We start from the raw sequence: 16,297 nt of genomic DNA on the forward strand, positions 1-16,297 counted from the left end.
TTGAAAAGAGCTTAAAGAAGACTCGTCTTTTGAGGAACGAGTGATAAAATGGGTAGTAGTTGATTCCAGGTAAGGTTTGGAATTTTCCAATCACGGCAGTGTCACAAGGATGGCTAGTGAAATCACTCTTCGCAGCTATTCCTCAAAATGGGTAAATAATCAAATGGAGGTGAATGATCGGCCAATGAAAAAGTGGAGGTGACGGTGCAAACACGACCAAGGCTTTAATGGCTGAAGTACTACATTCACGGTGGTTATTTACCAGGGAATAGTTCATTTTTAACGAGCTTAAACGCGGGTGGAAACGTTTTCTCATGTCTTATGTTTATTCTTTAACGAGCTTGAACTATGTGCTAAAACTGCTCGATTAATCCAGTCATATGATAAGAATGTCTCATATAAAAACGACAACTTCAAGGATAATTTTAGGGGCAAATTTTCGCCCTTTGGCAAAATTAAGGGGTTTTAAATTTTTAGTGGGCGAATATTTTGTATCATAGTACATTTTTACAAATCACCTCAAATAGCCCACCTTATTTTAAGGGAGGGGGTAAAAAAGGTAAATTTAGCCCTTGAAATTAGGACTTACAACCTTCCATTCGCCCATTTTCAAGAATAGGTTTTATTTAAGTGAATCCTATGGGCCAAATACCATATTTATAAAAGAGGTATGGTAAATTAATAAAAATATAAATAAATGAGAGGTATGGTAAATAAATAAAACATTTTTTATATTTACTCCATAAGTCACCTTATATACATGTAAGGGTGTAAACAAATAAAAATATAAGTAAAGTGGAGGTATGGTAAATAAATAAAACGTCTTTTTATACTTACTCAAAAGGTATGGTAAATAAATAAAAATATAAATAAACTAGACGTATCGTAAATAAATAAAACCTCTTTTTAATTTAGTCCATAACCCTCGTTTCTATTTATGAAGGCTCAAGAAAGAGGTTTTATTTAAGTGAATCCTATGGGCCAAATACCATATTTGTAAAAGAGGTATGGTAAATTAATAAAAATATAAATAAACGATAGGTATGGTAAACAAATAAAACATTTTTTTATATTTACTCCATAAGTCACCTTATATTTACGAACACTCAAAAAATGGGTTATATTTAGGTGAAACCTATGGCCAAAATACTATGGGACAAATACCATGGACTAGATTGTTATTAATACCATGCAAAAAACCATTATTAACCCTAATATTAGAATTAATAAAAATAAAAATGGCACATGGTATTGACCCATGGTATTCACCAAAATGGCACATGGTATTGACCCATGGTATTCACCTGGAATGTAGCCTATTTAAATGGGGGAATTAAACCAGCATGTAGCCTATGCTAAGATTCACTAGGACTTTACAAAGTTTTATTATTTAGTGAAAGACTCGCCAAGATCTTACAAGATTTTATAATTGAGTAAAATATTCGCCATGCCTGGTGAGAGATTCGCCAAAAAATTATATATACATATTATATTATTGATAAAATCGCCTTCCATTTTTCCTATATACCATGGAGATTCGCCCATTTATTATATTTATAAATTTAGGGGGGGGTTCTTAAAATTTTCCCTTGACAACTTTTAGATTTTTTCCCCACATCCTTTCTTTATGCAGGTTAGGAAACGACTAATCCAAAAAACAGATAAATAATCTCTCTTTGCTTTCACTCCAAAAGGTTTGAATGCCCCCAGGTATAAAATATGGTTTCAAGGTTACCCCCCAATTTGTAGACAAAACATTTGTTCTATCAGGAGAGGCCTACCTCTTACAGGTTACCAAAGATTGTCTTATTCGCGGTGCAAACAAAACACCTCTTTGGCGATGTCTACCGAGATAAACAAAGGTGAGCGACGATGCCCGCCAACTCACATAACTTTTACAAGAGAATCTTATTCTAGAATAACCCCTCTTCCACTAACAAACGGGGTACAAACTAGTCATATTCTCCCGCGGAAACCTACCCTATACCCAAAGTTTTCCTGCCGAAGCAAACCAGGACGCATGCCCCTTGGGTTTCAGTCATATCCCTCCGAATTACTCACGCTCATTGGGAGGACGGACTGGGAATTGAGACATTTCTTGCATGAAGAGACCATTTAGGGACGGTATATGATTATTTTCTATGCGTGATTCGGGAAATGAAAGCTGGTCCACGAGCTTGATCACTCTTTCTTCGTGCGGAAAACACATTACTCTAAAGAGTGAGGAGACGATGGCTCCCATGCAATAAATATAGTCTCGTCCAAGGAGTAGGTTATAATCCAAGGGTCCTTGAACTACCATTACATTCATGCGAACTGTCTTCCCTCTCAATGTTATGGGCACATCGGGAAGGATCCCTAAAGGTCGACTGGTTCCTTTATCAAAGCCTGTCAGATTTCTCATTTCAGGCAAAAGAGATGGCGAACCAAGCACTTTCCAAGCAGTCGAGGAAAGGATACTCACAAAAGCCCCCTCATCTATGATGGTACCAGCCATGACCATTCTATACATTTGAACGATAATTCGGAATGGTACACTTGCTGGTAAACAGGGTCTGCCTAGTTGATTCCAGTCGAAGGAAACAACTAGGTCGCTTGGAGGTGGGACCGAATAGACGGCTGGGTACGGCTCTGATGAACTTCCTTCCTATGGTAAAGGAACAGGTAAATTGCCCCCATGTTCGTCGGAGTCTGTGTTTATGAAGAGAATTTGGATGGTGTCATCCTTGTTCTCTTCAGTGACTGTATCATCTGAAGATAAAACCTCTGCAGGCAAGACTAGGTCAACTGCTGCCTCGACCTTTTGACTTTCGTCTGGTATGGATCTAGATGGTTTATCTTCAATGAAAGGTGCTTCAGCTGACCACTTGAGTGGGCCAGCTGGATTCTCAACTAGCGACGGACTCGGCAAGAGTTTTTTATATATCTAGGAGGAAGTCGTAACGGTGAAACCGGACAATCATCCAAAACTCTTTTAGCTTCGTCTAAGAAGGGATAATGGTGGACGACATGATTGCCTTCGCATAGTTTACAAGGAAATCTAGCTTTCCCTTTTTGTCCTGGGGCTTCACTGTCGCTAGTTGACGGTGTGCTTTCAACATGATCGTCAGAGGTTGATGACACCGGATTGTGCAAACGAGGATACCAGTCCCTTAGTATCTGAGGGATGCAAGGAAAATCTCTGTGAAAGTGGTTTCCTTTGAAAATGACACATGGCGATTTAGGCCTGGTCGGTGCAGAGTGTTGATTTTCATTAGACGACACTTGCTTTCCCCCATTCGCCTTTGGCTCCTTCTTCTTCTTCTCTTTCTTCTTCTTTTCCTTCTTCTCATTAGGAACTTGACTTTTGGCTTTGCCAGCCCCATCAAGCGAAGAGGAAGGAGGATAGGAAGAATTAGAGGAAGTAGAAGGTTGGTGGGCAACTCTGGACTCGTCTAATTACTGATTCGATTGTTCAGGAATAGTGGTGTTTTGAACGACATTGGTTGAGAAGAGCCATACCGGCAAGCCAATTGTCAGTCCTGGAAGCGACAATGTGGCCATATGGGGTGCACCAACATCTCCCCAAGAGGATAAGGGACTAGGATTTCCACCAAGGGGAATTCCTTGGTTGGTGGACTCCATTTTCTCAACCTAAGATCAACGTAGGAAAGGGGTAATGAATATTCCGTTTAAAATAAATTTTAGACGCTTTGACACAACTTGTTTTTTCAGTTTTTAAGAGTCGAGAAAAAACAAAAGATGACTCTAGTCTCCTTCGATTTTTAATGAACCTGAAGTGACAAGTGCTCAGATGGACCTTTTCCGTTAAGGAGTCTGAAAAGGAACGAAAGGGACTGCTCTAGAGATCTAGGTAGAGGGAGTACCAAACCAATCGCAAAACTGTAGAATACTTTTTACGGTACGGCAGTCAATCTTCCCGAATGTTGTGTTCGGTGCATTGCGATCAGTAGGGCGGTCGACACGGCTTCCTATGGATAAAGGATTTAAGCCTATAGGGGTCTCCCAATATATACTCGATGGTACGTGGGAGCACAAGTCCGTACTGGCACTTATCATCTCAAAGTGGAGGAATCACCCAACCATCATTGAGGACAACAGTTACCAGGCTTTACGACGCCGGAATACGTCTCTAGCCTAGACCTCTAAATGTTGTTCGTTAAGTTCCAATGCGTTGTTAGATTCATTGAATTTATTTTAAGTTGATCTTTCTTATGAATTTTTCCTTTTGGGTTCACCATGAGATGTAGATGTAATTCCTAAAATCAAATCTAAAGATGATAAGAAAACTTTTTATCTCTTTTCAGCAATGAAAATCCTAGCTACAAGGGGAAAAGAAAGACACAATCTTCTCACAAAGAGCAAAGAGCAAACTATAAATGCACTTTCCTAAATCAAGCCAAACAGACTGTCAATATGCAAATGCACATGTGCATGTATTTGTTTTCCACTTTCTTAATATTGATGCCTAAAAAGAAAGTTGATGTACAAATCTGAAATTGCTTTCAAGTGACAAACACAAACAAGCTTTTTTTTCGAAATCAAAAGGTAGAGATGATTACGACACTTTATGATTTTGAAATAAATACTCGTTTCGATACTAGAAAGTCACAAATTCAAACCAAAGGCAAAAGTGAAAGCATAATCGACTGTCAATAGCAAATAAACTTTCTCCTAAGATCAAAATCGACACTTGCGACAGATCTAAATCAAAGGACGACAGTATGACTATTCTACTTTTGCAATGGAAAACTGTAAATGACGCAACAAACACACAAAAACATCTACAGTCTTTTTGTACAAAGGAGGCGGAATTATAGCAAAGAAAAGGGGTTTTTAAACAGACACATACACTGATCACAGGCTGCAAAAATCAGAGACAAAACTTGAAAGATGAAGCAAAGAACCTCAGCTGCACAAGGCCCCTGATTAGCGCACCTGTTACACAGAGAAACTGCATTTCAGCGCAGGTAGCCCTCTCGGGAAGTGCGTTGAAATGCAGAACCTCTTCAAAGAGCCTACGCTGGGGCAGAAACGAGAATTATATCCGGGTTCTGGGTCACGGTTTGCAGTTTAATCTATGGTTTTTGGCCGAGTAAAAGCAATCAATAATGCACAATCAGAGGGTAGATTTAAAGAAGGTGTAAGAGCTATCAAAAAGGGTAATCAGATCATTTGTGAATCAGCTGTCCAGATCATAAACAGATCCAGTGAATGGATTGAAGCAGCAGATGTCTACTTTGCATTTGTTAATGGCAAATGCACTTCGATTGCTACTTCTAAGTTTATGAAACAAACAACAAGAGAAACACAAACAAACTAACTAGACAATCGTCCCCAGCGGAGTCGCCATTTTTTTAACGGGAAAAGTGTCTATTCAAAATGACCCTATCCCACTAAGGTGTGACGGTGACCTTAGAAACAAACAAAGAAAACTACTTTTGTATTCTTCTTTATGAACTATAAACGAAGAGGAATAGGATGAACCAACCTGTGTCTTGCGCTAGTCCTTTGATCCAATCTCTCTCCTCTTTGACAGCTTCCAGCTACCTGCTCCCTTACTTGTCCAACTTCACCAAGTTCCTGTAAGATCACAGAAGAAGAAAACTACACAAAGACATGGATTTATATTCATAAATAGCTTAGGATCAGATTTAAGCTAAACATACAAATGTAACAAACATCAATGATACACAAGCATGTAGGAGAAACTCAAATAGTTTTATTGATATAACAAGAAGATCCAGGAGGAGTTACAACTGATGATTCCTGATCCAGCATCAACATCCCAGCAGAGAAGCCCCTCTTCACCTCCAACAAAGCATAAATCACCAAATACTCTGATATCTATCTCAAAACCAACAACAATTCTTTGCAATGTACAAAATTCCAGCCTTTGTATCTCTGGGATGAGGGATCCATATATAGATGTATGCAAGGAGGATGAGTCAGCTTATGATTTGACTAGTGTCTTCTCTCTGTCAGTTCTTGCTTCCACTTGGAGACTGAGAGCCTCTTACTCATCCTTGGTCGAATTCAGTGAGGCAAGTGTCATTGGGGAAGATTCTGGAAGCTTCCATTGTCTTTCCACCTCGCAGAATGGCACTGCCATTTGTCATTTCCCCCTCAACGCACCCTGATAGTGCATTTAGGTGCGCTGCAATGCACCTAGCTAGTGTATTTGGGTGCTATGCAACGCAGCTAGCCAGTGAAGCAGCTGAAATGATCCTGATTTGACTGATTCTGAGCAGTTTCTGGTGGAGAACTTCTGGGAGAAGTTGTAATTTGTTGACCTTGTTCCATTAGGGGTTGGAACAACACTTTTAGGGACTTAGGATCCCTTTGTTTATGGACATTTCACGCTTAGAGCTGTAAGGCACAAAAATGTATATAACAGTGTGGAACTTATGGGACAGAAGGGACACTCATGGAAAGCAAACATGAACTCTTAAAAATATAACTTCACGGAATGATCCAACAGAAACCAAGGCATATGATGAGGGGAATTGTGCAATTTTAACTGACAAGGGTGATTGAATGACTGTGGGAACTTTGCACTACATAGTCCCAATAGTTAGTGTGGAAGCTCGATCACTGGAATTATGCAATGCCTAGTTTAGTCTGGGTGAGGTCCTGGGAGAGACTACACATTGCGTAGTCTCAGTGACCAAGCTGGGAGACTAGATCCTTGAATTATATAGTGCGCAGTTAGAGGCAGCCCAGGAAGGGCTCTACGTAATTCTAGAAGCCAAGGTAGAGGCCTTTAGGTCCTAGATTTCATAGTGCATGTTGTGAAGTGTAAGATCCAGGCAGGGGGAGCTGAGATCTATCCATGGGGAGTGTGAAAATAGGAATATATGAAGGATAATGTAAGAATGAGTGCAGATCTGACTAAGTGTATATGTATGCATGTAAAACAAGTGCAACAATGGATCAAACTGAAGGAACACAAAGCATGTGAAGGGAGTTTCCACAGCGACACCATTGGTGCAAAAATGGGAAAACTCATGTGACTGTTAAGAAAGGAAATATATAGCTTGAAACAACACTTATACAAGTTAAAACTCACCCCAAAAAGTGATGACAATGCTCTGAAGGCTCCTTGATCTCCTAGGGAAGTTAGAGCCTGATGATCGAATGTATAAGTGAGCTATAGAGGCATCCATTACATATATTTGAGAAAAATGGATTTCATGACACGTATGCTTGAGATCAAGGACAAAAAAGACGATTGGAAGAAACTTCTAAAGATGGCAATGTGTTACCTTCGGGAAACTAATAATAGATCAGTACTTCCTAGGCATGCTTTTCCTCTTAGCTTCTTTCTTTTCAGGAAAACTACCATGCACTACCTGGAAAGATTGTGTAGCTTTGGGAAGGACAGGAAACTCTCTGGTTCATCCACTAAGCAATTTTTGAGCAAAGTAGGTTTTGCAAAAATTTTGGGCTTAGTGGTTCTGGACTGCCTCTCAAGCTCTGCGCAATTTCCCATCTAAAGGTAGGTTGTCAGCTGGCTCTGTGCAATTCTAGAGCTGAAGGCTCACTTGCTAGCTTGGACTGCACAATTCCCTAGAGTGAGGTTGGTTTCCCTCAAGGATTGTGCAGTTCACTAAGTCAAGCCTGGAACCGAGTTAAAACCAAGTCAAGAGATCGACTTGTGGGTTAGATAGTAAACCAAGTGAGAAAACACAAGCCAAAATGTAGAAGATAAAGCTCAATGAAAGCACAACTACCTGGGTCAATGCGAGATAAGTTGCTGGGATTTTAGGAGGGAGGCTCCAAAACGAAGCGTAGGAAAAAATTTGGAGGGAGGTTGTACCCTTTAATTATTTTAATTTCCTAAGTTTAGACTTAGGCATCCATTAAAAATAATTAATTATTTTAATAAAACTGTCTCCGAGTGGAATTTCCCAAAACGATTTCTGGGTATTCTAAAATACATGTGTCCTAGCCTCTCTACAAAATTTAAGGCTTAGAGCACATCTGATGCTACCAAAAATCGACACGGTAAACACTTTACCCAACAATCCTCCACAAAACGTTGTTGTCCTCCATGCTTGCACTTGATGTCACTGCAATTCTGGTTAGGGCACAAATTGCAGCCCTCAATCCTCCATGCAGTTAGCAACTAAGCCCTTAAATGATTGTGGTCCTCCTAAGAAATACTCCTCCACATCCACATCACCTCAAGGAGTATTTTTTAACCCCAACACTTCCCTTAAAACAACCTTAGCTGTTGGTTATGGCCTATAGCCTAGCACAACAGCAAGCAGTGGCCTCGGTTTCCCTCAAATCACCCCAAACAACCCTTAAAAGAACTTTGTTTTTTACCATGGATCCTCTGCCTCCATTGCCCAACAATCTGACCTTGGAAAAATAACCAAGTAGCCCCTCAATAGTTAGGTTGTCACCTACAACACGTTGGCCTCAAGCATAGACCCTCCATGTTGTTCCTTGGCCTCCAAACAAAGTTTCCCATGTTGTTCCAAGTCCTCTTCTAGCTGCGGCTAGCCTTCTCCAAATTCAGAGCTACTTTGGAGGATGTATTTCTCACCATGGATGCTCAAATAACATCAATTCACCCTCCTTTTATATCCATATGAGGGGCTTCAATGAATTATGAAGAGACCCATCTATTGGAGGAATTTTACATCAAGCCTACATGACTTGAAAACCAATAATTAACTTGTCAACTTCAAAAATTCATTTCTCTCTAACGACAACTCAGAATCTGATGATTCTCATTGCGTTGGAATCATCTCACTGAGCACTATCATCCTCATCCATCACATGTCACAAATCCATCATTGGTTTAGCCCAAATATCAATGGATGCAAAACCCCACACTTGGGTTCTATGCCCACAAACTACCCTTGTGGTGTTTTTCCCTCCAAACCTTGAACCCCAGGGCTTGGAGTACCTCCCAAGATACATAAATCAACACTCCCTCTTAGCGAGGGAGGTACTTCCAAGACTGGGAAGTCCCTCATCATCATCATCACTACGCGCAACAGTTACCCAACTCCTAGCACTCACAGTCGTAGCAATCCATGTATAATGAACTACACCCTTCTTGAAAGTGTCTTTGTCACTTCTCGAAGCACCCTACTTCTTCTTCCTATTCTATAATATATTTCACTCTCTCCACGATTCATTCTTTGCAGTTGTAGGAGCACCCTTTCTCCCCACTGAACACATGCTCTTCTTGGGTTGCAGATTCTCCCTCTGAATTAGCAAGCTCCCTATCAAACTAGACTCCCTCTGAGTCTCTAGAACTTGGACCTTCTCAGGAAGGTGTACCTTTTTCTTGGGAACCTGTACCTACTCCTCTGAAGCCTGCACCTGCACTTACACTTTCTCTTGCTTCTCTGGAACCTTCACCTACTCCACATGCTTCTTCCCATGATCCATAGTCTTTCCCATCAACCTGTAAAGGCCATGCTCTCTAACTCTCAGTACAATCCCATTGGACTTAGAGCCTCAGGGACTAAGTCTTGCCTTCCCATCCTGGAACAAGACCTCAAACCCCTTCCTCTCGATCATTGAGACAGAAATCACACTATATCTTAGTCCTGGTATAAACAATACATCTTAGACCCACATCACACATCATGTATCCATCCTAAATGACACAACACCTGATCCTCGGATCTCCAACTAACTCTTGTCGCCCAACACCATGTGCAACTTTGATTCCCATTTAGCTAGAGTCTCAAAAAACTCATGTGACCCTGTCATATACTTCGTCACACCACTGTCCACGTACCATCCATCCTCAGTGACAGTACCCTGCGATAAATGAGAAATCATATCAAATTCCTCCTCTTCCAATCTCTTGGAGAGATCATTTATCTCAGCTGAAGTGGCAACACTGGTGACCTACTTTCCTTTCTTCTTCTTAGCATTCCCCTTCTTCTTCATCATACATCTTAACAAAAAATGACCCATCTTGCCACAGTTAAAACACTTGACTTTACTCAAGTCCTTCTTTTTCTTACCCTTCATTCACGATGCAAGTTCCATGTCATCATCTGAAGCCTTCTTTTTTGGATGAAGATCCTCGTCTCGCAACTCTTCCTTGATGAAGTCGTCCCACAACTTATCCTAGTCTGACAGCTTCTCCCTGACAATGATCCCTTTGATGAAGGACTTACAATCCTCAGTGAACCCTTTCAATGCAATCCTTACCACATCTCCATCTAAGGTAGACACATCGATGGGAGCAAGCTCATCTTCGACCTGAGAAAATCTCGTTAGATATGAGATCACACTTTCACCCTTTAACATCTTGGTGGACTTCAACTTATCCTCCAATACCAGTACCTAGTTCTCATTCTTATTCTGGAACAAATTCTGAAGAGAAATCCAAATCTCATGTGCATTGTTCTTCCCAGACAAATGAGGTATTAGGGCATCCTTCACACAATCTAGGATGATCAATCTCGTCCTTGCATCCAATTCTTCATATATTTCGAGCTCCTTAGGGCCGGTTGGCTTCTTGATCTCTTTCTTGGTGAAATCCTAGAGCTTTTTGACCTATAAGATCAACTTGATCCTTTCCTTCTAAGGACTATAATTGGAGTACCCTTCCAACCTGTCCTCATACCAGACACCTACCTGCAACTTCGACATTGTAGTGAGCCCTTCACTTACAATGTGACCAACTCCCTCTCACGTTGTAATTCGATGTGTACAACTCTGATTTACTTACTTCCAAAGTAGCTAAGACATGCTCTGATACTATGTTTAATTTCCATGACCTTGGATCTAGGTTAGAGTCTTAAAATCACTGATGCTACCAAACCAAGAATCTCAACCATAAACTACTTTTCAAAGTGGAAATATAAAGCAGTAAATCACATATACACAAATATACACAGTTTTTTAACAAAATTGTACAATAATGTATAATCACCAATCTTCATTATATTAACCCAAATTTGAATAATACAACAGTCTATGGTATACAAGATACAACGAAAAACTTCATTGTGCAAATTCGATGTCGTATCTTGTCCTATCAGTCCTTCACTCTCATACTGCTCACTAGTAGTGCCTTAGTCGATCAAGGCCACTAAACATTAGGACTCCAAGAGGGTTTCTACCTAACAATGTTACGAGTCACTTTTGCTGCATGTACACGGGCTGATCAAACTTCTCTCTAGGCCGGTGAGTACCTGATCTCCAATCTGCGTTCTAGTAGCCTCTTTCATCCATAAAAGCGATACTCGTAAGGCTCTAGTATTCACCCAATCAAGCACCAACAACTTTCTTCTTTTTTGCTTCTCCAGGGCTACTTTGGGTAGCCAACGCACTGCCCTCCAATTAGATCTAAGGTACCCAATTACATCACTGCAAGATCTACTCTAGTGAAGGCACATGATCACCCAATCTCATATTCAAATTGGATCCCACAGGCTGCAAGGTAAACTGATCCTCCATGCTTGGACTTGTTGTCACTACAATTATGGTTAGGGCACAAATTTCAACCCTCAATCCTCTACGCAGTCAGTAACTAAGCCCTTTAATGACTGCAGTCCTCCTAGGAAAGACTCCTCCACATCAACAATGCCTCAAGGGGGCTTTGTTAACCCCAACACTACCCATGAAATATACTTAGATGCTGGATATGGCCTACGGCCTAGTACAACAAAAATTTGTGGCCTCGGTCTCCCTCAAATCACCGCAAACAACCCTTAAAACATCTTTGTTCTGTACCTTGGCTTCTCGGTTTTCACTTTCTAGCAATCTAACCATGAAAAAGCAACCAAACAACCCCTCATCAACTACGATGTTGCCTACAGTACCTCAGCTTGAAGCATAGACCCTCAACGTTGTTCCTCAGCCTCCAAAAAAAAATTCCCACCTTGTTCCAAGTCCTCTTCTAGTTGTGGTTAGCCTTCTCCAAATTCAGAGTTCCTTTGGAGGATGGATGCTCAAATAACATCAATTCACCCTCCTTTTATATCCATATGAGGAGCTTCAATGGATTATGATGAGACCCATCTATTGGACGAATCTTACATCAAGCCTATATGACTTGAAAACCAATAATTAAGTTATCAACTTCAGAAAATCATTTATCTCTAATGATAACTCAGAATCGGATGGTTCACATTGTGTTGGAATCATCTTACCGAGCACTATCATCCCCATCTAGTACATGCTGCAAATCCATCATTGTTTCAGCCCAAACATCGATGGGGGAAAAACCCCACACTTGAGCTCCAAGCCTACAAGTTGTGCTTGTGGTGCTTTTCCCTTCAAACCTTGAATGCTAGGGCTTGGAGTACCTCCCAATCTAAAAAAATCAACACTTTACCTTTCCCTTTGTCATTGGTTTTACCTTTGGCTTCATTTATTTCTTGCTCAATTATCTCCCAAGGAAATTTACATGTTGATGCATCATGTCCATCTCTATTGCAACGTATGCAATGAAGATCAAACTTTTCTCCTTGGAACTATCTGCCCCCCCACCTCTAAAATTCCTTCTCCCTTTTCCTCTTCAACGACCTCTTCCTCTAGAAGAATCTTGTGCACGATTCTTCTCTTTATGTGCAAGACACAGAGCTTCCTCAGAATACTGAGGAGTTCTCTTCCTCCTGACCTCTCTCTCAACAAACTTCTTCTCAAGGGAGTTAAAGGTGAGGATTCCACTTTCTTGCAATGACTCAAGCTAATTTAAATAAGTGGGATATATTTCCTTGACATAATCTATGCAAGGAATGTCTATTTGAACACCAATGGTTTTGATATCATGCATAGTAGATCTTACTTCTGATGCTAAAGCAAGAGGGTCATCATTTTTAAATTCAAGACTGAACAATTTAATCATTAATTGGACAACTTCAAGTTCAGAGTGTGAGCCATAGAGTTCCTTCAAATTCTATAAGGCTTTAAAAGCATTTGAAAATGGTAAAATATGGCGACTCACCTCTTCATTTACAAAAGCTGCAATCAAGGCATAAGCCTTGTTGTTCTTTTTTTCCCAAATGGCAATCTCTATACTTGAGCTGGGATTTGCAGGTTCATTATCTTCTTCTCCCATACAAACTTCTTTCCACAATTCATTGAAAATGAAAGTCTTTTTTATCTTCCTTGACCATTCAGGATAGTTCTCTTTTCGAGAGAGAACTACTCTGACAATAGATATCAAAGAATGTATTTTAAATGTGTGTACTATGTAAAAATGTACTCTAGTGGCAAGAAATGCACTTTTGGTGGCAATTTTGTAAAAAAATTACAATTATGATATATATATATATATAGTAAGTAGAGGTATTATATGAAGGAGGTTTATATTGGGGTAGGGTTATATGAGGGGAGGGATTATATGAGGGGAGGCAGGTTCGAACCCCACAGTTATGACTATCGGGACACGTTATATATGGTATGGCAGAGGAGTGGTAGGATTTATATAAAATGAAATGGGCCTGTGTTATATATTAACCAATGGAATATCATAGCACACATCAACGTAATATATGGACACATAACGTAAGATCATATGACCGGGCAGCAGTTCTAAGCAATGAGGTGGGAAGAGTCGGTATGACAACATTCAACAGAGGTGAGGTCGAGCATTATACCAGTTAACGTAAGTGAGGTGGAGTGGGACAGGTGGAGGGTGGTATTGTTGGACTCCATGGTATTGCAGTGGCACCAAACACAATATATTAAAAAACAGAGTGTTATATATTAAAAAACGCAATATATTAAAAAAAATTGGGAGCAGATTGGTATAGACAACGTGGAGTATTGGAGTTTTGGCAGCGTGGAGTATTGGCAACATGGAGTAAACACGGGTGGTATGTTATGCAGCGCAGTGGGGAGAGCAGCGTAGTGACAGAGTTATGATTGTTGGGCAGTAATTGAAGCAGTAGTATTAAATAGCCAGCGTGATATGGGGAGACTGTTTGGAGCAACCACGATGGGTGGTATGGGGAGAGCGTAGTTTGGGAGGAGACCAATGTTCAACATACAATGATAAGATAGTGGCGTTAATAACACATCGTGGAGGCATGCCAGCATAATACCACCATCAAACTTAATGTAATACCACCATCGCACTTAATATGCTACACAGTCACAATCATAGATTGTATTCCTAAAAAACAATAAATGTTCCAACCCTCAAAATTTCAGCAAAAATACCATTCATGCTTAGAGACTCACCAGCGTTCAGAGTTAATTTTCTGCTCGGTCTCTTCTACGCATCAGTGTCATAGACTTGAGGTAGAGAGTGCAGGCAGCAGAAATCCAAAACATGGGTAGGGGGGAGTTAGAAGGACCTAGGGGATGCCAAAAATGGAGTTGGCTCTGATACCATCTCATGCTAGGAGGTAACTCGAACTAAATTGTGTTTGTGCATTAAGGTTGATCATAGATATATACATGGAGGGAGACTCTTGGGCTTCATCTCCTAAGGTCTCTTCATATTCAAACTCTCCTTATTTTCTATTTACACATATTCACCCAATCCTAATGATTAGGTGTCAACAATTTACCTATTTGATAATTTAATTAATTTTCTTACTTAATAATAAAAGATTGTATTTAAAAGTAGAATTAAAAGTAGAATGACATAAAGACTCCTTTAATTTACATACTTGAAAATTTCATATTTAATATTCTTTTAAAGGGAGTTCAAAAAATTAAAATCATAATTTCCTTAAGAACAATAATGATTTCCTTAAAATTTCCATGAAACAATAATTTTCAACAAAAAATTTCATAAAACAATTATTTCTATCAAATTTCTATGAAACAATGTTTTCTACAAAATTTATATAGAACAATAATCTCTATAAATATTTCTACAAAATATCTATACAACAATAACTTTGTAATATTTTCTAAAAAATTCTAGATAACAATAACTTTTAATAAAAAATTAATTGAAAGAGAAAGAGAAAATTGATATTTCTATGAATTTTATAATTAATTCACTATTTGGACTTGATGATGATGTTCCTTTCATTAAGATTGTCAAGGAATTTGTTGCGTTCAAATTCTTCAGTGTTGGTTTTCTTTCAGAGTAGAGTTTTATGGGGAAACTAGTTTGCAGAAATATTGAGTGGGCAAGATGAACTCCTAAGGGGGAAGGGAGAGAACCCTTCCCTCAAGAATGTTGTGGTTGGTAACAACTAGTAAGAAAAGGGGGTCCTGAAACCCCTGGCATTTGGAGTTCATCCAAAGAATCTCAAATTCTATGGGCACAATGGTAGTCGAAACTGAGAGGAAAATGCATTCCCAAAGAAACTCAAAACCAGAACTTGTAATGCCACCAAAAATCCTGGAGGAGCATAGAAAGAGGCTGAAGGACCATGCCTTCATCTACAGTTTTTTGGGAGCTAGCCGATAGAAATTGATATCGAGAGAAGGATACAAGAAAAATGGTAACCAGAAGGGGAGGTGGATCTACGGCTTGGCTCAAAAGGATTTTTTACGAAGATTTTTTCTAACAAAGAGGACAAGGCAAGGGTATTTGAAGGGGACCCATACTTCATGAATAATGTGGGATTATACATAAGGCATTAAGAGGAATGTGTTAAACCAGACAAAGAGGAGGTTCTTGCGGCTCTAGTCTGGGTGAGTCTCTACTCTCTCCCAACTGATTTCTGGATTCCATAAATCATAGAAGGAATAAGTAACTCCTTGGGAAACTCTGTCAAAATTTCGAACGTCACCAAAAGAGGAAAGAGCATGACTTATGCTAGAATTTTTGTTTATATGAATATCTTTCAATATCTTCTAGAATTAATAGAGGTTAACTATTAGGGAGGGAATTTGTTCTCAAGCCTTGGGACATGAACATGTAAACAAATGTCTCTATTATCATGAGCATGGCCACTTATTCTTGGAATGTCCGTGAGAAAGAAGGAAATTCAGGAAGAGGCCAATAAAGGGTGGGTGATGGATTCATGACGGTACCCTACCATCATAGAAATATAAGGGGTCAAAGATCAGAGGTGAAAGAGAACCCTTTGAACAATGGGAATGTGTTTACCACCTTAGAGAATATGGAGAAATAATTTGTGCTATTAGAGGCTATAACTATGGAGGAGTTGCCACAAGAAGCCACAAGTGAAGAAGATGTAGCATATCGGAAGTCCCTAGAAGAAAAACCCCCACTAGAATGCTTACTCTCCTTACCCGGGATTGGTGAAGTATTGCCGATGCTTGAGGAAATCCTAGGTTCTTTGACTGAGGAAGAAAATTTTTTAGTGGGAATTATCAACCATTAGGTGCAGAAAGACCTCCCAGAGCTTCCCAATATTAGAAAGAAATTATATGT

Source organism: Pinus tabuliformis, chromosome Q, assembly GCF_031772625.1.
Source record: "Pinus tabuliformis cultivar Carrire ecotype Pingquan chromosome Q, CPIR1, whole genome shotgun sequence".
Classification (NCBI taxonomy): Eukaryota; Viridiplantae; Streptophyta; class Pinopsida; order Pinales; family Pinaceae; genus Pinus; species Pinus tabuliformis.